Below are 20,498 nucleotides of genomic sequence, written 5' to 3'. Positions count from 1 at the left end.
GAGGGAGGGTGATCTGCCTCGGTACCACTGTGTGAACGTTTTCCCGTCAAATGGTATTTTTGGAGAGAGCCTATGCAACGCTGTCATGCAGCGTCCTCGGAAAGCTCACAGTATGGCAGCCTCATGGCTTGGCAACACTCCCCATGCACTTGCTCTTGCCTACTCTGTTTGCCTTCTTTCTGTGCCTCTGTTTCCCCCACCATGGTACTCTGGTGGCTAAGCACTGCAGAAGAGATTTTAGGGGACTGATAAAGAAGGCTAGCAAAGAAGATTTCGGTAAAGATTGTCTTTGTAGACTTGCTTTCCTCTCAATCTAAAAGTGCAAACCGGGCCTGGGCGCTCACCTAAGTTGCCTGGAACTGAGGGAAGTAGACCAGACAGCCTGGTAAATGCAATCTGACCTGTGACCAATTGTGAAAAGTGTAGATTGAGCAATGACATTGGAACTAGGAACAAAAACAGGTAGCTCTTTGGAATGACTAGACTTGTGGTTAGTTTGGGCATGAATTCAAAAGGAAATGCGGTCATCTGGGGGAAACTTGGGGCCCTGATTGGCTCATAGTGAGCCTCCTTGAAAAAGGAGGCTATGGCCACAGGGAGACATGAAGTCTTTGTTTCAATTACAATTAATCATTTCATCAGAGGCATAAACATTCCACTCATTTCGCAACTCCTCAAACACTTCTGTGTTGGACAGGATTTAAAAAAATATATATTTAATGTTTATTTTTGATGGGGGGGCAGGGAAGGGGCATAGAGAGAAAGAGGGAGACACAGAACCTGAAGCAGGCTCCAGGCTCTGAGCTGTCAGCACAGAGCCCGACGCAGGGCTAGAACTCACGAACCATGAAATCATGACCTGAGCCGAAGTCGGACGCTTAACCGACTGAGCCACCCAGGTGCCCTGAATGGGATTTTTTTTTCTAGGTAACTTTTCATATTTTCATTGCATATAAGAACTATTGCATATTCAGCTTTTCAGAAAGGAAGGCACATAGTCGTCAGGGTGCAGCTCTGAATGGATGGGAAGTAAAAGGACTCCAGAGAGGACAGAGATTGTTCATGTGGTCTTAGAATACTTGCATACCCATTTCTTCCTTTTCGTGGGAAAAATGAAGGCTAAGCCTAGCAGCATTCCAAACAGCATCAGAGTGACCTCAACCAGCCAGATTTCTCTTGAAGAGGAAAGAAGAAGGCAGGCTGACTCGATATTTTTTCCCTTGTTTCTGAATTCTCCTAACCAGTCTAGTTATTAAATATATTATTAAAATATCAGTCTGGGGGCCCCTGGACAGCCCAATAGGATGGTCTGACTCTAGATTTCAGCTCAGGTCATGATCTCGTCATTCATGGGATGGAGCCCTATGCTGTCAGCACAGACTGTAAGGGATTCTCTCTCCCTCTCTCTCTCCCTCTCTCTCTCTCCCTCTTATATAAATAAAATAAACTTGAAAAAAATATAAATCTGCATCCCCACTGATGTGAAATAAGTGGTATAAAACGTTACATTATGTTACTAAAAACCATTAAACACTATTCATTGCAACTAATGTTATTTCTTTAAATATATATTAAACCTGATTTCAGAATATCCATATGATAATGTTCATCTCACTCATGTTTCTGCATAGAAAGTTCACTTGGATTTCAAGGAAATACTTTCTTCTCTCTCTTCAAACCGTTTTATGTTCTGTTTAGATACATTTTAATTATATGTACTTAACTCTGACTTGTGAGGCCATAATATTCTACTTGATTTCGCCATTTGTCCTTAATTATATCTAAAGCCAGAATGAGGTTATATTTGATGAATCTAACAGGAAAGATTAAATGTAAAAGGCAGAAGTCTTTGAGGGCTTCAAGTTACCCTATTAAAGGCCATCAATAATTCTTTTGTAAATATGTTTTTAAATTATTCAAGCTATTTCTCAAAATGTTTATAATGCATAAGAACGGTATTTCCTTTAAATAAGAGTCCATGTCAACATCTAATATGGAGTGAGACAAAGCATATAATTTGTTAAAGAGTGATCTTTAGTTGGTCTCTTCAAAAATAAATTTTATTTACAGAGCCTTTTGGGGAAGGGGGATAAGTGATGTGGTTGCCAAGGGAAACCCTATCCTGATTGGAAGAGAGGTCATCACAGGTCTTTACAAAGAAAAGAGGAAGAATGGCTTTATTTCCTAAGATTTTTTTTTTTCTGCTCTCACTGTGAAAGAAAAAAAAAGGAGCAAAAACAAAAATTGCCTTTCCTGCTCCTTATTCATTGTGTGAATTCACAGAAAGTCTCATGGTAATGAGCCTCCAAGAATGTCCAAACCCCATGACAACTTTTCTTAGCATTGTTTAATTTATTACTTGAATGTGATATTGTTTACCTCTATTTTGGTGTTTGTTCTGCCCAGCTCGAATGTATATGAGTTATTTTAAGGGCTACATTTTACACTTATGTTACCCAAGTGCCTTGTGCATAGTTAAGCAGTCAAAAATGCATTAATATTAATTTTATTGTATCTTTATCCATTGCAAGGTTTAATATGGAAATAATAACTTTTAATGGAAATATGAGCCACTATATTGGCTTTCCATTAGCTGTTTAGAAGGGTTAATGTAAGTTGGGTCGACACACTCATAAATAGGTGCCACTGTAACACGAGCTTCCAGAGGGCAGGATGTGTGTTTTTCTTGCTCCACCATGCCTGTATCCACAGATCTGGGAACAGTATCTGACACACACAAATGCTTAATAAATAACTATTAAATTAATGCACCGCTTTTTTTCCTGATTATAACTGACAGGGGTGCAAATGCAGGGTCAAGATGAAAACAAGCTTTTCTACTCAGGCAGTCTTAAAACTAAAAGTAAAAAAATGAAATCAAAGAAGGTTAAATACCCAAGATCCTTTAAAAATACAGAGAATTTTGGAAAGGGCTCAGATGTAAAACAGAGATCTCAAAAATGAGAACAAAAATACGTAGGTGAAAATAATTCACATATAATCATAGAGCATGTGAGTTCCTAAGAGGAGGCTATTAGGAGACTGTCACTTTAAAAGGAGATACCTCTTGGGGCGCCTGGGTGGCTCAGTCGGTTAAGCGGCCGACTTCAGCTCAGGTCACGATCTCACGGTCTGTGAGTTCGAGCCCCGCGTCGGGCTCTGGGCTGATGGCTCAGAGCCTGGAGCCTGCTTCCGATTCTGTGTCTCCCTCTCTCTCTGCCCCTCCCCCATTCATGCTCTGTCTCTCTCTGTCTCAAAAATAAATAAAACGTTAAAAAAAAAAAAAAAGAAAAAAAAAAAGGAGATACCTCTTTTAAAAGACTCGAAATGATAGACTTACCTGAAAACTTGTCCCCATGTTATGATGACAGTTTCTTTTATCTCTCGACTAACTCCTTTGGGGAACATTTTATATCAAACTGCTCTTTAGTTTTGAAGATAATGCCTTGATAACACCTTGCTAAAATGTAGCTTTTCAGTAGTCATACCCAGAAAGTGGTCGGTCCAGTACATAGAAGATCCAATTCCGAGCCCCGGCCCTGACAATACAGCATCAGTTAATGATGACATCAACTGACTCTAGGCAATCGGTGAGATAATGATGTCATTTTTGAATACTTACTGGGTTCTGTGGATTGTGTAAATGTCGTATGGAAGTTCTCACTAACTGACCTGCATAAGAAAACTATGAGGTAGACATCAGTGTCACCATTTTAGAGATGGGGAAATGGCAGATCAGAGATAGGAAGTAACTTAGCTCATGAAGCTTTGAAGCCACCAAGCTGAGATTTAAATTAGGTCTGTCTGGCTATGAAGCCAAACCCCAAGCTCTTCCCATTATACCACCCAGCCTCACATAACTCTAGAAGCCTCACCTCATAGAGCCAGATAGAGCCGTATCTGTGAGCCAGCACACAATTTCACCCCGTTTTTGACTTTGGCCAACTTCAGTCACTTGCTCATTCAGCCTCAGATTGCTTAGGACCCACTGTTGCCATCATGCACCTCAACCCCTAACCACCAGGAGAATCATGTATGGGAAAGATTGGCTAAGACTTCGTACTTGTCTCCGGGGGTGGAGGAAGCAGTTAGAAGGAGACTGGAAAGGATGGTGGGGAAAAAAGTTTGCAATTTTGAGTTCTGTAGCTAGACAGAACTGCATTTGAAGCTCAACTCTAACTTCACCATATCCTTAGTTAAGTGACTTCACATCTTTGAGCTTGATTTCTGCATTTATACGTGTCCGCTTAAAGACCCACTGTCGTTGCTTGTTGAAACCAAAGCTGAAACAAGGTGGTAGACACAGAAACTCAGAGCTCCATCTGGCATTCTCGCAGCCCAGAAAGGGAACTGAAATTCTGGTGACACACATATGCAGCTGACGATTTTATTATGGCCTGTGAGCTGGGGATAGTTGTTACGTTTTCAGGTGGTTACATTTTACGTGCTTATATTAGTACCCACACAATCTCCTTCATTTATCCCTTGGCCTGCAAAGCCTAAAATATTTATTACCTGATCTTTCAAGGAAAAGTCTCTCAACCACTGTGCTATATTTTCACCCCTCTGTTGCGGATGAGAAAACCAAAGCAGTCAGTTCTTCTTTTCTGTTTCCAATTAGCAGGACTGAGGTTTGAACTCCAGCAGTGTCATTCGAGAATGTGTGCTCTTAACTGCCTGGCTGCACCACTCCTGAGAGATGAGGAGCATCTATCTTTGACCATGGCTCTGAGGGGAAAGTCCAGTTAAAAATCATGCGCACTATCTAAATACTCATAATCACTGAAGAATTTAATTTCAGATACTGACTTAGAACAGTAGGTGAAAAAGCTGAGCTTTGCCACAGGGGACAAACCAACTTTAACACAAAGTCAAAAATAGATTTTTGAGAAATCGTAAAAGAATACTGGGGCTAGGGCCACAGCCAATTGACTGTGGCTCAGTCAATTGAGCATCCAACTCTTGACTTTGGCTCAGGTCATGATCTCATGCTTTGTGGGTTTGAGCCCCGTGTTTGGCTTTGTACTGGCAGTATGGAACTTGCTTGGGATTCTCTCTCTCTCTCTCTCTCTCTCTCTCTCTCCCACCCCCCTCCCTCTTTCAAAATAAATATATAAGCTATAAAGAACAATAGGGTTAGAGTCAGGGTAGAACTCCCATTGGGTACTGCTGGACAAGGACAAAGGAAACGAAAATATGGTCAACATAGTATCTTTTAGATTTCACCAAATCGTAAGGACTCAGAGAGAAATCCATTTTTTTTTTCCCCTCCAGGAGCTGAAGATCAGAATAGGAAGAAGTTGGTCAAATGAAGGTGCATGGAGATAGGCTAAAGAAACACGTTCTGAGTCTTTCCCCAACCCTCAGACCAGCAACAATGAATGATTCCCCTAAAGCAACCACAGAGTATCTAGGCTGGGCTTCCAGACCAGTTCTAAAACCAACACCCAGTGACGTCGCTTCCTCCTTTGTATCTGTATCCGTCACATGTAAATATTTTCTACTCTTGCGCTTTTTCTTAGCTTTTGTTTCACATGCTATCATAATGCTTCGAGAAATATTAAATTTATGAAATAGAAGAAACCAGGACTTCTAGAACTTCTGTAAGTGGAGAGACAGAAACTCTGAAGATCTGTTGTTCTAGAGACTGCAACTCTGGTGAGCAGTAAGCAGCCATATTAGGTCAAAGTAGCCAGTGCAGAACAAGGTGGAGAGAATCAGAGGGCAGATTTTGGCCGCCCACTAACCAGGGAGGCCTGCCTCCCGGTGCTTTCCATCAGGAAAACAGGGTACTGGGATTTCCAGCCATGAGTTCCAGCCTGCCTATTCCTGGAATCAAATCTCAGGAGCAGAGGCTAAATGTATGGAGACAGAAGAGGGGAAAAAGAGGGCAAAGGGTCTCCAAAAGAGAGATTCAGAACTAAGGCAGAGGTAACCTAGATGTTCTTGCCCTGTGAGCCTCAGTTATATCACTGGTAACATGGACACAAGGTTCTCTAACTCACAGGGATTTTGTTACCATGAGAAAAAGTGAAATATTTTTAGTCCCTTGTGTGTGTGTGTGTGTGGGGGGGTGGTATATAGCAGTCTTCATAAATGCTAAGTCCCTTACACCAAAATTCTCTCAGTGATTCCGTTCTTCTATTAAACATCTCCAAGGAAGATCATACAATCCTCCTTAATAAGGCACTAATTACATCCTAACCTCTTCAAGAAGGGCTGGTGTGTGTTTGAGCATTACATAGTACAGAGAATAGGAAAGAGGCCAAGTCGAAATTCCCTTCTGCCTCAGTATGTTCTGAAGTTAACAAAGCACTGGTCTCCTCTGTAATGAAAGCCTGGTCTCTGGACCCAACAGTCAGATGCCTGCTTTTGCCAACAAGGCAAGGAGACACTTTGATTCGTACCACTAACTGCTTTGGCAGAAAAGTTTTTGTTTGAACTACACTTTAGAAAGGAAAAAAAAAAAAAAAAGAACAGTAAAGAAAAATCACGATTTCCCCTTTTTAACCCATTTCCTATGTTTTTTTTTTTCCTTTAGACAAATAAAAATTTAAAAAGAGAACAGGAGATCAATAAAACGCTGTAAGCTCAAAATTATTGATCCTTTTCCAACACTCCACTTGGCATCAAAAGAAATTTATGACAGAAAGTAAAAAAAATAATAATAATAAAATAAAAATAAAATAAAACAAAAGGTAAAATTCCTAAATAGTTGAGGAAAATTAAGTTCTATATATTTTCTTATAGAGAAAACTCAATATTCCGACTGGAGAAACTGAAAACTGTATGCTTTTAGTTGGGTCTGTCATGGCTCCATTTTAGCCTTTAAGTACCTAGAATTATCTGGAAGTTCTTAGACTCTGGGGAATTGCACCTCTTTCTATTATAATGAAGAGGATTTTTTTTTTCTGGCTCAACACAAAACATAAATTAATGCTCTATAGACACTAAAGTCTTAAACAAACCAAATTATTCTCTGGCTGAGATGACCTTCAAAGGCCAGTTTTCTGTGTATTTGTCTCTTTCGCCCTTTTCTTAGGTAACTGGGACAATTTTGTAATAGCCAAAGCATATGATGCCAGCATAAGACAAGTCCATTAAAGGGTATCAACTTGTCAGTGGCTCCAAAAGAAAATGGCTGCAACCTTCCCTTACTGGTACACACGTTCCACATTTTTTCCCTATATATTCATCCTGAGTGCCGTTACCAAAGCAAGTGGTAAAAGCCAGTTTCGGCCATTTTCTTTGGAGTACTTAGACCAGCTTTCAGTTCTCTTCCGTGAGGAAGCCCTTAATGGCGACTCTATTTTGGGTGTATGCACACAATTGGCCTAATTTCAAAGAACTTCCTCAGAAATTTGCAGTTTCTGCTGCTCAATTGTCACAATAATGGTGGCTCCTCTCAGTGCCTCTCAGGCTGGGAGAGAAATGGAAGCTTGGCCTGTTTTCTCAGGAGCAGGGACCCTGCTGAAGGAGAGCGAGGGCCTGACTTGCAGGCTTCACGAAGGGGTTTGCTGCACTGCTCACAACCCTCATTTTTTTAAACTACTTTATTGAGGTATGATTGACATGTGAAAAGCTGTACACGTTTAATGCACACAATGTAGTGAGTGTGGGATCAGTATACACCTATGAAACCATCACCGCCATAATCGTACCCATCATCTCCCGAAATTTTATCCCACCCTCTCATTATTATTTTCATTGTTATTACTCTCGTCATTATTATTATTGTTGTTGTTTGTGCGTGTTGAAAACACTTGACATCCTAACGTAAGACCTACATTCTTAGCATGTTTTCCCCATAGCTCTTAGCACACTTTTTTTTTTTTTTTCACAACTTTTCACATCAAAAGTCAGAAGACTTGTTTGTGTCTTGTTTTTGTTCAAGAATGACACGCAAGTTGGGGAAGAGAAAGAACGTGAACCCCTGTCCCCAGCTTTTTCCTTGACCACGCCCCGCCTCCGCCTTTCCCACAAAACTGCCAAGAGCTCACGGGTTTGTGTGCCATTGGATCTGGGTGGAAGGACCCACACGGGCATGCTTCCTGTGGACAGCGTCTTGCCTTCCTCAGCCTGGGCAAGACTGCCCTTTGGCTTGACTCTGCAGAGGCGTTTGGCAGATGGTGCATCGGCCTCAGGCTCGATGGGAGCCTTTACCGAAGAAGGGCTCCCCTGGGATCCCTCCGCCCCCCTCTCAGGAGAATTGCCTGGCAGGCTGGTCCCGTCTGCTCCTACTGTTTTCCAGAAGCTGTGTTCGTGGGCTTCACGCGGGGCTGCTATGTGCCTGGGAGCCTTTTTCCTGGCTACTTTGCTTATGCTCATTTCCTCCCTCGGCTCTCTCTAGAACTGATGTTTTAACATCTGCCTCAATTGAACATTTAATTAGCGAAGGGCCTCATCATTTTCCCACCACCCAATCCGCCAACCTCCCTTCAATCCGTGCCCCTTATTCTGCCTGCCTTCCTGTTGCAATGACTGCACGCTCTGGGCTGCTTGGCAAAAGCCAGATCTAAACTTGAACACGGCACCCCATCTCCTGCAGGCTTCTCAGGGACTTTGCTTCTTGGGCAAATGAGCTCCTCAGTTATCCTCTCTCTCTTAGGCCTCAAGTTGACCCTCCCTAGCGGGCGAGCGGTCATTCCCAAAAGCACACCGGCGCACCATTTTATGCAGCGATGTAGTTCACCTGAAAGAACCAGTTACCCTCCAATAATTTTACTTCCCTAATAGCAAAACACCCCAAAGAATGTTTGATCCTATTTTTATTTCTTCACCCCAAGTGCCTTTTTGGACTGACTCCACTATATTCCGTGGCACTCTGTCAATATGACGCTAATCCTGTCTACGTCACCACCTGCATCTGGATTATAAAGCCTAATCTTCAGTGGCCTCTCGGCGGCATGGAAGGTAGCAGATCTGCCTTCTCCCTCCTGTGACATTTTTTTCATCTGGCTCCACTGAAGTTGTTGGACTCGCATCATTGGCCACACATACTCTGTGGACTTTGCTCGTCCCTCCCTCTCTTACCGACCTGTAAAGATGCTGGCATTTCTCAGGTTTATTCCTTAACCATCTTTCCTCCACTAAACTCTCTCTCTCTCTCTCTGATTCATCTCATCCAGTCCCAAAGATGTGTTTCTATCTCCAGCTTCTCCCTGAAGCTCCAGGTATATATCTGCCTCCTCACCTGAACCTTAACTTTCAAAAAGAAACCTCTCAACCACCCTGCAATTGACTTAGCTCCATCCGTTTCAGTCAAACCATCCCCCTAGTTGCTTAGTTCCATATAGAATTGCTCGCACACCCCATTTTCAACCCTTGAGCAGGTGCCGATGGCTCAAGCTTCAAAACATTTCCCCAACACAGCAAGAATATTTTTTCACATCCTTCACCACGAGACCCTCTCTTGAGCCACCATCATCTCTCACCCGAATTGCTTTGTTCTCTGCATGGCAACTAGGATGATCTTTAGCGACAAATCCTCTGACACCTGTCCTTCAGGCTGAAACCTTGATCAAATTCCTGAAATCGTGGTGTACAAGGCCCTATTTGATCTCCTTTGTATCTGCTAGTCCTTTTGCCTGAAATCCCCACTCCTTCCCCCGAATCTTCACATGTCTTGCTCTTCACCTCATTGTGAGCCCTCCTCAAATTTTACCTTCTCAGGTAGGACTTTCATAGTCTCCCAATTCAAAATAGTCAAAACTTTATCCTATGAAAGTTTTCTTTGCGATACTTGCCGCTTGAAATTATGATACATATCGAATTATAATTTAAAATATTCCTTCCGAGTAGAGAGTCTTCTCTCTTTTTTACACTGAATCCCTGATCCCCAGAAGGACACTTTGCACATATTAAGTGCTCAATAAGAACTTGGGGAAAAATGATAAATTAATTTAAATATACTATGAGCCATGTGGTAGATCATTTAATGTGAAGTTGACAAGGAACCCGTCTACCAGATTGATGTTAAGCATAAAAGATTGACTGTTGTGATAACCACAAAGTATGCTCACTCAATATACTCCCCCCAAATGAGCCCAAAATGTAGTTTAAAAAAACCCATATAATGAACACCCCTTCGTGTGCATTAGTCTGTGTTGATTTCCCCCCAAAATACAATATGTTTGATACTACTTTTATTTGCTTTTATTTTTTTACTTGTTGACAGAGACAGAGACAGAGACAGAGAGAGAATGAGTGGGGGAGGGGCAGAGAGAGAAGGGGACAGAGGATCTGTAGCGGGTTCTGTGCTGACAGCAGAGAGCTCAGTGTGGGGTTTGAACTCAAGAACCATTAGATCATGACCTGAGCTGAATTCAGCTGTTTAACCAACTGAGCCACTCAGGCACCCCATACTTTTATTTGCTGTTATGGTATACAACCCACATTTTTCAACCTGCCACACCAAGACCTCTACTAACCCACCAATCTTTGTCTGTGATTATTTTCATTAATCACCTTAAAAATGACCCAGCATTGATAGAAATGTGTGTTTGCTGGAACTAAGCCCTAAGTATGGTATACTCTTTGACCTCTCGAGAACCTGGCAACCTGTCTCCTTTTTACCTTTTATCTCCTCTCACGTGTGTTACAAGACCTTTCCTCTTTTTCATTATCAGAGCTGTAATAGCTGATTCACCCTACTTCCTGCAACTCACTTAATATTTTCTCCTTCATAACATATGCGAGGATCACGTTTTCTATTCAAGATGAGACACTCTTGGGGCGCCTGGGTGGCTCAGTCGGGCAAGCATCTGACTTCTGCTCAGGTCATGATCTCATGGTTCTTGGGTTTGAGTCCCGCGTCGGCCTCTGTGCTGACAACTCAGAGCCTGGAGCCTGCTTCGGATTCTGTGTCTTCTTCTCTGTCTCTGCCCCTCCCCTGCTTGTGCTCTTTCTCTTTCTCTCAACAATAAGTAAGGCTTAAAAAAAAGTTTCTTTTTATTTTTTTTTCAACGTTTATTTATTTTTTTTTTTGGGACAGAGAGAGACAGAGCATGAACGGGGGAGGGGCAGAGAGCGAGGGAGACACAGAATCGGAAACAGGCTCCAGGCTCCGAGCCGTCAGCCTAGAGCCCGACGCGGGGCTCGAACTCACGGACTGCGAGATCGTGACCTGGCTGAAGTCGGACGCTTAACCGACTGCACCACCCAGGCACCCAAAAAGTTTCTTTTTAAAGATGAGACATTCTTGAAAGCAGGGACTCGGTGTATAATTGTACACTCATCAACTGGCAGCCTGTTTGGCAAGTCATAGATGCTCAATGAATGAATAATTATTGAGCAAATAAATGAATGAATCAGTTAATAGATGAAGAAATACTGAATAAAATAAAATGGGGTTAAAGTAGTCCATATATTGGAGGTAGGGTCAAACACCAGAAGACTGGATTAGCATTTGACACCCAGGAGTTCATGGATATTATGCTAAAAACTGAGTAGCTAACTACCTACAGGCTCTTCAACTATGATACACCATCCTCAGGACTGAGTGTGTGTGTGTGTGTGTGTGTGTGTGTGTGCGCGCACGCACGCACGTGTGCGTGTGATTAGTGGTGACAAAAACAGGGAGATCCTTAGTCTAATAAATTTTCCTCCTCATTCTTGCTCCAAGAAAGAAAACTGGTTTGGGGGGAAAGAGTTCTGCTCACTGCCACATCAGTAAGGGAAGTTAATGTGTTTCACAGACAGAATGATCCCTTCCCTTCTCTTTGCAGAAGTAAGCTCTTTTGGTCTGTGAGGGAGGAGAGGGCTGGCCAGTCTCACCCATGATTGGGGTCTATCTCTGATGTTATTATTGCTCTGGGTTAGTTCAAGTGCCCTCTGCCCTGCAGGTCACAGACAGAAGAGAATGTCTGGAGTTTTGGATTGGCTTTTGCCCTACTCCACTCAGATCTCCATCGTTCATTTCTATCATTAAGGGCTGTATTAATTTTGCTAGTTTATCCAAGTGTATGCAATCCCAACAAGGGTCACAGAGTAATGGATCTTAAAGATCCATTAAACAACATGAAACAATTGTCAGGGTTACTCCCCAGCCTTCAGCCAGAAGCCCACAGGAACAATTCAGAAACACGGAGGGGAGAACAGCCGTCACGGAAGTAGCCACCCCCAAGTGTTGCAAGTTCTTCTGGGATCACCTTACCAGTTTATTTCACTCTGTAAACACGTTACGTTTTTGAGCCATTTGGGATGCTACCGGCCATCATGGTTAGAGGGGAGGGAGATATGTAGCTTACAATTTGTACCACCAATAGAAAACTGCAGGAAGTCAAAAGCATGGATGGAGTATTTTCTCAGCTACTTTTAGAATTTCCTCAAGCCTGTTGTGTGACCTGCAATGCCTCAGTCCTTACTGCCACTACCATACATGGTTCTCTGAAAACAGGTGCTAAAGGGAAACCATTGAGCTACTACTTTTACTTGGAAATTGAAGGTGAAAACTCCAAACTGAAATCGAGGCACTGATTTTCAAGACGAAATGACCCTTCACAGGAAAGTCAGCTAACTGGTCCCTCTGGACATTCCTGTCCTTGAAATGTGAATCTCAGGTCTGGTCTGAGCTCCCCCATGTGAAATGAATGGAGTAATCCTGCCCCGTGCCTAAGGATCTTCACCATTTTAATCGTTACAGCATTTAGAACCAGGGGTGGGGAAAAAAAAAATCAGTCTGAATACAGGCAGCAAAATCCCTACATTTCGTAAGGATTAATGGTAAAGCTTTAACAAAGTGTTTCAGATACCAAATTAATCTTAATACATAGGTGTACTTCCCCGCACGGCAAACTCAGACATTTTCTGGTTGAACTGTCTTTCATCTGTATATGGGCAGATACTTTTGTGTTCACAGAAGCAGGTCTTGCAATGCAAGCAGCCCCTTTTTGCCTTGGAGGAGCTAACTGTAGAATGTTCTTCCACGTACAAGAAATAGAAAATACTTGGGGGGGGGGTCACCCGGCCTTCTCCATTTCTGTGAATGGAGAAGGAACATAGTTCCTAAATAGCTTATTTTGAAATAGCTCTCTTTTTTTCGTTTGGGAATCTACAGGGATAGTCCTCTTCTGGGATTTTCATAATGGGCTCTGCTTCGATAGCGGGGAAGGCTGTCATTGTTTCATTGGCTTGAAAACACAAGGCTGACCCCAAAGCACCCATCAAAGGCCTCCTGATCTATTTGCCTATAGCTCTGGCAGGTGCCACCATGTGACCTCTGGGGCTTTGTGTAGCAATGTATGGCTGAGCACAGATGACAGAGAGAGGGAGGCTCGCACAATCCAGGCAGATCTGGAGGGGCCCGATGGCTTCTTTAAAATACATGTAATATTTTTGGTACATGCGGGGATCTGCGTGTACATTTAATATAGTGGAATTTTTGTTGTTGTTGTGTTGCTGCCTACCCTCTGAAATCTGTTATGAAATTGGTGGTGCATTTTAGAATCTATTGTGTCTTGGAATCAAGGAAGTATGGTATTCCTCCATGTGAAGATCAGAATTATAATGCACAAATACAACAAAATAAACGCATTATGAAGAAGATCGTGCTCAAAACAGATGAACAAACCGGCTCGCTAAACTTAAAACATTATAATTGATCTTAATATAAGTTTTGGACTTATCCTCAAATTCCTTACGGATCCATCTTGTCTTTCTCCTTCTAGTCCGAAGGCAGAGAGCTTCAAAGGGCTCTCTCTGCTTGCTTGCGGGCTATTCCAATTCAGGAAACGTATTGCTTAGGAAGTTTATTTTTGGCTTGTTTCTGCATTTCAGGCTTGAAGTCTTTCCATTAGCCCGCTTACTTGACCTTCACGAGGATCACGTCTGTTCCAGCATCTTGAGCATTTGCGATCACAGACCCATTCGAGGCTTCCCTTCATGCCCCCTCTGGATCCCATGAAAACCCCCTCCGGATCCCAGATCCTCTCTGCTCATCTTACTTCCGCCTGCAGTGGTACCTCTCCAGTGCAGCCCTAAGGGAAATGGGTGAAGCATTTCCTGTCTCCAGCCCCCCCCTCCCCCCCCCCCACATCTCTCACTTCTTTTTTTCTCTTGCACTGAACTAACCCCTTTAGTATTTTAGAGCTTCCCTTTTAGTATCAGCTCCCGTGAACAGGACGGTCCCTATTTTGCATCCCATGTACATTGAGTAACCTGCGAGTGTAAATCCCTTCCTTAGGTATTTGCATTTTAAGCCTTTAACCTTAATAATAGAAATTGGAAATAGAATTAAAAACTATTCCCTTCTTAAGGGAAATCCATGTCGCAGCAGGACAGAAAGACCAGGAAGGAAACGATCTTAACCAGAACCTCAAATATCGATTTTTACATATATGCAAAACTGCAGTCTAGGCATACATTTCTAAAAGTTATGTTATGCAGTGGGTGAGAATGAGGGGAAAAGAAGAAAAAAAAAGGGGGGGACCTGTGCTCTCTTCTCTCCAGGTGTCCCAATGTATAGGAATGCCAACCGAGCTGAACTGGCTGCGGTCACTTCCAGACTAACTGCTCTCGGGAACTAATAAGGGAAGAAGAAATCAAGCCGAGTTAGTAGGTGCTTCCTCTTACAGACCTACCCCTACAGACACTGAGCCTACCCCCCACCACGGCAACCCTAAGACGGCTGAGACGTCAGCCTAATGTTACCTGTTTCTCTATCGATATTCCTTAAAGACCCTACTACCTGCAATGGAATGGCCGGGGCCACTTGCAAAGGGCATGGTTCCTGGGAGGGAGCTCAGGACTCTCTATTATGATAAACACTTGGGTGATTATTATGCACATTGAGTTTTGAGAACCATTACTCTGTACTCTTACTAAACGTCTCCCCTGCATTTCTTCTCCGCCTCTCTCTCTCTCCCCGCTCCTCCCTGGACTATCCCTTAGTCTTCCTTTTCTCTGCCACAAAATTCACAGGTATTCATGATGCAAAGCCCTTTCAAATTCTGCCTTTTCCTTGCCTCGTTTCTTTTTCTGACCCGCGGATGGAGATCACCCTATCACTTCCAGCATAAATGGAGTCAGCTGGGGAACCAAAATGCCACAGCACTGACGATACTCTCCGTATGATAAAGAGAGGCAGCTGAATATGCTCCTCAACATCATCCCGGGCAAAGAGGAAGGCACCAAAGAAATCCAGGAATTCTTTGTTACAGCCCATGGTTGTAAGAGAGGTGAACACAAAGCATGTATTATGTGGATGAAGAGTCTGCAGATGCTCATGACTATAATGAATTACTCCATGCATAGACAGCATCCGAACAGTAATAATAGGTATGGATTTTGATTTCTATTAGGAAAGGTTTCTTTTGAGCTATAGAATGTACATTGAAAAAAGAAAAATAAAGGTACATTTGTTTGTATCAGAGCAAGGTTAATTACTGTCACTGATACTATTTATAGTTTTTGCCTAATTGCCACGTTAAAATGATATTTCCTCCGAATATCATAATCATGTATTATTTTCATTCGTTTCTACATTTCTTAAGGGTAAAGACAAAAGCCTCCCGTATTTCCATATCTTCCAGCCCACCATGACAGTAGCTTACAGATCGTACATTTTCAGTAAAACATTTAATGAATGAATGAATGTTTATGTTTTACTCCTGTTACACTTGTGTTTATGTACGTTTACACAAATGGCCCCAGTTAAATCATTCGATCCCTCCCCACCTGATCCTTTTCCTAGTGTTCCTGGTAATGTCAGAAATAGAGACTGTAGACCTTTACCATATAGCTATCACGAAGAAGAGATAGAGAGGGGGACAGAATAGAAGCACGGAGAAGAAGAGGATGGGAGAACATGGTAAAAAAGAAAGAGATGAATTGTATTGCATGGACATGTAATTGATAGAAAATCCTCTATAGTGCATAGAACGGTCATTAACCATATAGTTTCCCAAGTCCAAACCCAAAGCCTTGGGGGACCACAGGTGTACGTGTCCCTTCCATCACACATGCTCTGCTCCTATCTGAAATTAGAATGTTGAGACACGGTAGTGTGTTTACTTTCCTGTTCTGACCGCACTGTTTACCAGCTTCTTCTGAAAGCATTCCATATGCTACCTTAATCTGCTTCAAGACCCACGCTGGATATACCTTTAAAGGTGAGTGTTCTGTCCTTCCCTAGAACTAGACTTCACAAGTTTTAAGTACTAAATGTTAGAAAAAGAAAAAGAATTGAAGATGAAGAAAGAGGAGGAGAAAGAGAAGAAACAACACACACACACACACACACACACACACACACACACACTATACAAAAAACCATAAACATCCTGATCCCTCCCAGAAAACAAGACCTAGTTATCAGGTGTTTTTAAGTGTGAACTGCCTGTTATGTGACTTTCAGAAATTCAAAAAGTGTAGTTGTTGATTAACCAATTTCTCTAATCCATGTGGAAGTTGAACTATGAGGGGTTACCTGTTGTTGTTGTTGAAAATAATCACCGTCCTCTACTCCTTTGTCCTACCCCCCACTCCTAATTTGCTTCTAACTTTATAACCAAGAAACATTGCATTCCATCCTCTCTCAAAACCCTTCATTTCCAAACAACTCCCAATTTATTTACTTTTGCACCTCCCATAAAGCCTGGGCCTGAATTTTATGTTTACTTGATTACAGGTTCGATTCTATTTATGGGTGTTCAGGCTTCGGAGATGTTGCCCATATAGCGTGGCTTCCTGCTTATAACTTTCAAAAAATGAATAAATAAAAGGAATATTGTTCATGACACTTCCCCAATCAGGGAAAATTTACTTTAGTTACCTTAGTAACCAGAATGTCAGTCATTCTTTCTCCATGCCAAATCCCTTTAGATTTCACATAGAGCAACATTTTTAAAATAGAATTATTTCACATTCTATTTAACTTTTAGAGTTGGTTAAAAACAAACTTCCTGCTTACTTGAATGCTTTCTTAAAGAAACCAAACCATTTATTTCCTCATGAATGTATTAGACTTATTTAGAGCACATAGAAAAATTCTTGTTTGTGTATATGAATTTTATAAATATATATTATATTCACTGATAGATAAGTAGATAAAACATCATGAACTATATGGATTAGGAAGAACCAATGATTTAGTGACAAGGTTAGAATGTGAATATCTTTGAATACAAGAAAATCAATTTTTTAATTATGGATGTAACCTATGCCTCCTGGGAAAATTGGGAGAACGTACAAAATGGCAAAGAAAACTCACAAGTGTACTATTTAGCGAGAAACATTTGTTTTTAGGTTTCTAATGTTTTTCCTTACATACACAGAGTAATGTGATATTACAGTTTTGCATCCTAAATATGGTGGTGTTAACAGTAATGCCTAATATTATTCATTCATTACCTGGATTGATTCTCTGTTGCTTTTTATCATTTATTTTTATTTTCTCATTTACTTTTGTCGTTATTAATATTATTTTGCCCAGAAGGGTTTTTTGTTTGTTTGTTTGTTTTTTAGTTTAGAGACTCAATTTCTGCATCTATAGACAAGAAATTTGGAACATTGTTATGTTCTTGACCACCTATTTTTCCAGAACGTTTATGCATCTTTGAGAAGTATATGAGGGTTTGAATCACCACAACCTTACCAACGATGGATATACTTTTATTTTTTCCCAATTCAGTAGGTAAAATAGTATTAGATTGTGGTGGAGTTTTTTTTTTGCAATTTCAAGCAACCATGTCTTTTTATTTTTAGCCACTATTATTTCTAATCCTTTGATTTGGGTGTTAAAATTACATAATTTTATTCATTAAAAACTACTTGATTATAATAATAAATCATTGAGTTCAATCCTAAACATTTTTTATTTTCGCTTATTATTGTAGTTGGAGAGAATTTTCTTTTTCTCATAATTTTTTGCCAGCCTTCCAAATTTTCATTGGCTGCGTGAGATTCCTCTTTGGTGATTTGCTTGTACACATGCTTTGACATTTTCCGTGTGACTCATATATTATGTATTCTTAATATGAATTCTTCATTGGTTATATACATTTCAAATGTGTTCTAGACAGTGACTTGGCTTTTTTGTTTGTTGAGGGCATCTTCTCTGTACAGAAGTTTTAAAGTTTTATATAAGCACATTATGCAATATGTTTTATTAAGATGTGTTCTTTTTCCGTGCCATTTACGAAATTCTCCCCTACTTCAAAGGCTGAGAGTTATTATGCTAAATTTTCTTCCAAATGTTTTAAGGTTTCCTTCTGTTATACATGTTTTTAATCCACCTGATTCAATCCACTTCTATATTTGGGTGTATGTGAGGTCGGAATCCAATTTTTTTTCCAGAGAGATGATTAATTGGTCCAGTGGTATTTCTACTCTACCTCCCCACCGATTAATAAGGTCACCTTTTCATCTATCAGATTTTCTTTCATACATAAGTATTTCTAGGCTCTCTGTACTGTGACAGTCCTTCTATTTGTTAATCCCGCATCAATAACAATAATTAATTAATTATTTTAATTAATGAATAAAGCAGTAAATCTCCTTTCCCTGACAAAATTGCCTCACAATTTCAAGAGTCTGCCGACAGTGTTTCCTTTTCTTGTGCATGCCATGTCTGTGGGCTTTACCCATTTCCCTATTAACATTTTTCCTCTTCGACAGATGAGTTTTTAGAAACTACAAAACATTGGCTCCTGTCTTTTCACAGAAGGTGCAGATTTTGCCTCATTGCTGTTGATCGCTATACTTTGTTTGTGATAACTTTGGTGATTATATGGCCTTTCTCCTTTTGACTTCATTCGTTAATTTTTCACTGGAGTATAGCTGACCATATTACATGAGTTTCAGGGGTACAACATAGGGATTCAACCGTTCGATACATTACAGAACGTTCACCGCAGTAAGTGTGGTTACCATCCACTATACAAGGTGCCACAATATCATTGACTATATTCAGCACGCCGTACCTTCCATCCTCATGACTTATTTCCTAACTTTTCCGGTTGCACCGGTTCAAGTTTGTACCTCTTAATCCCCTTTACCTGTTTCTCCCATCCCCTCACCTCCTTGCCTCTGGCAACCACCAGTTTGTTCTTTGTATCTATGAGTCTCTTTCTGTTTTGTTTTGTTCAATCATTTGTTTGGTTGTATAGATTCCACATATAAGGGAAGTTGTATGATATTTGTCTGTTGCCGTCTGGCTTATTTCACTTAGCATAATACCTTCTACGTCCATCCAGGTTGTCACAAATGGCAAGATTTCATTTTTTGTGGCTGAGTAGATTCCGTCGTATATATGCACCACATCTTCTTTCTTTATTTCTTTTTTAAATGTTGTTATTTACTTTTGAGAGACAGAGACAGAGAAAGAGAGAGAGAAAGGGAGACACAGAATGCGAGGCAGGCTCCAGGCTCCGAGCTGTCAGCACAGAACCTGACGCGGGGCTTGAACTCCTGAATAGCGAGATCATGGCAGACGCTCAACCGACTAAGCCACCCGGGCGCCCCCCAGTACGTCTTCTTTATCCATTCATCTATCAATAGACACTCAGGTTGTTTTCATATCTCGCCCATTGTAAGTAATGCTGTACAAAAGATGTAGGAGCTGTTTTAAAATTATAAAATCAATTTTATTATTTCCTTTATGAATTCCGGGACAAATTAAATTTTATCATATAACACTTTATGACATATTTCTCAATGATCAGGAAAATAATCCTCAAATAATAACCTTTCTCATGTTTATGACAAATAAGTGAATAACTTCAAATCCTGTGACATCCCACCTTTGCTTTTTTCCTTCATTCAAATTTGTTATGTGTAATTGAATTTTGGTTCACTGACTGACTTTAACATATTTTATATTTAGTTTTTATATCCAAGAATATACCTTACTCAATTTTGTAAACATATATTCAGTAGTTATTTGTACTTTAAGGTTTTTTTTTTTTTAAGTTCATTTATTTATTTTGAGAGAGAGGGAGAAAGAGAGAGCACAAGCAGAGGAAGGCAAGAGAAAAAGGGAAAGAGAATCCCAAGTAGGCTCCCCAGTGTCAGCACAGAGCCTGACACTGGGCTCGAACTCACGAACCAGGAGTTCATGACCTGAGCTGAGACCAACCACCCAGGTACCCTGATACTTCAAGTTCTATATCAAGTAAAAAGTTCTCATACAGAGGGAGTAAATATTACACTTAGAAAATGTGCATATGTTTGCCTATTGCCTTTGCTCACCATGGAGAGTTTGGCTGGGTATACAATCCCCATGTTATCAACCACTTTATTTTGAAAATCTTCAGAGATTGGTGTATATCTTCTGATACCTTAGTATTATGAGGAGTCTGAAGTTAGTTTTATTTTGTTTTGATGTTTGTAATGTTATTAATAGCATTCCATGTAAGTTCTAAGGTTTCCATTATGAAGATTGAACAAGAAAAGCCAAGAAAAATCTTCTGTTAACTTAAGATAAATTGAAAAATGCTTTTCTAACCGTAGCTTTGGCCCTTCTCTTCAGTTTGAGAATTTTTGTCTCTCTTCTTTAAATA

Source organism: Leopardus geoffroyi, chromosome D1 (assembly GCF_018350155.1).
Source record: "Leopardus geoffroyi isolate Oge1 chromosome D1, O.geoffroyi_Oge1_pat1.0, whole genome shotgun sequence".
In the NCBI taxonomy this organism is placed as follows: domain Eukaryota; kingdom Metazoa; phylum Chordata; class Mammalia; order Carnivora; family Felidae; genus Leopardus; species Leopardus geoffroyi.
Note: the sequence above shows the minus strand (reverse complement) of the source record.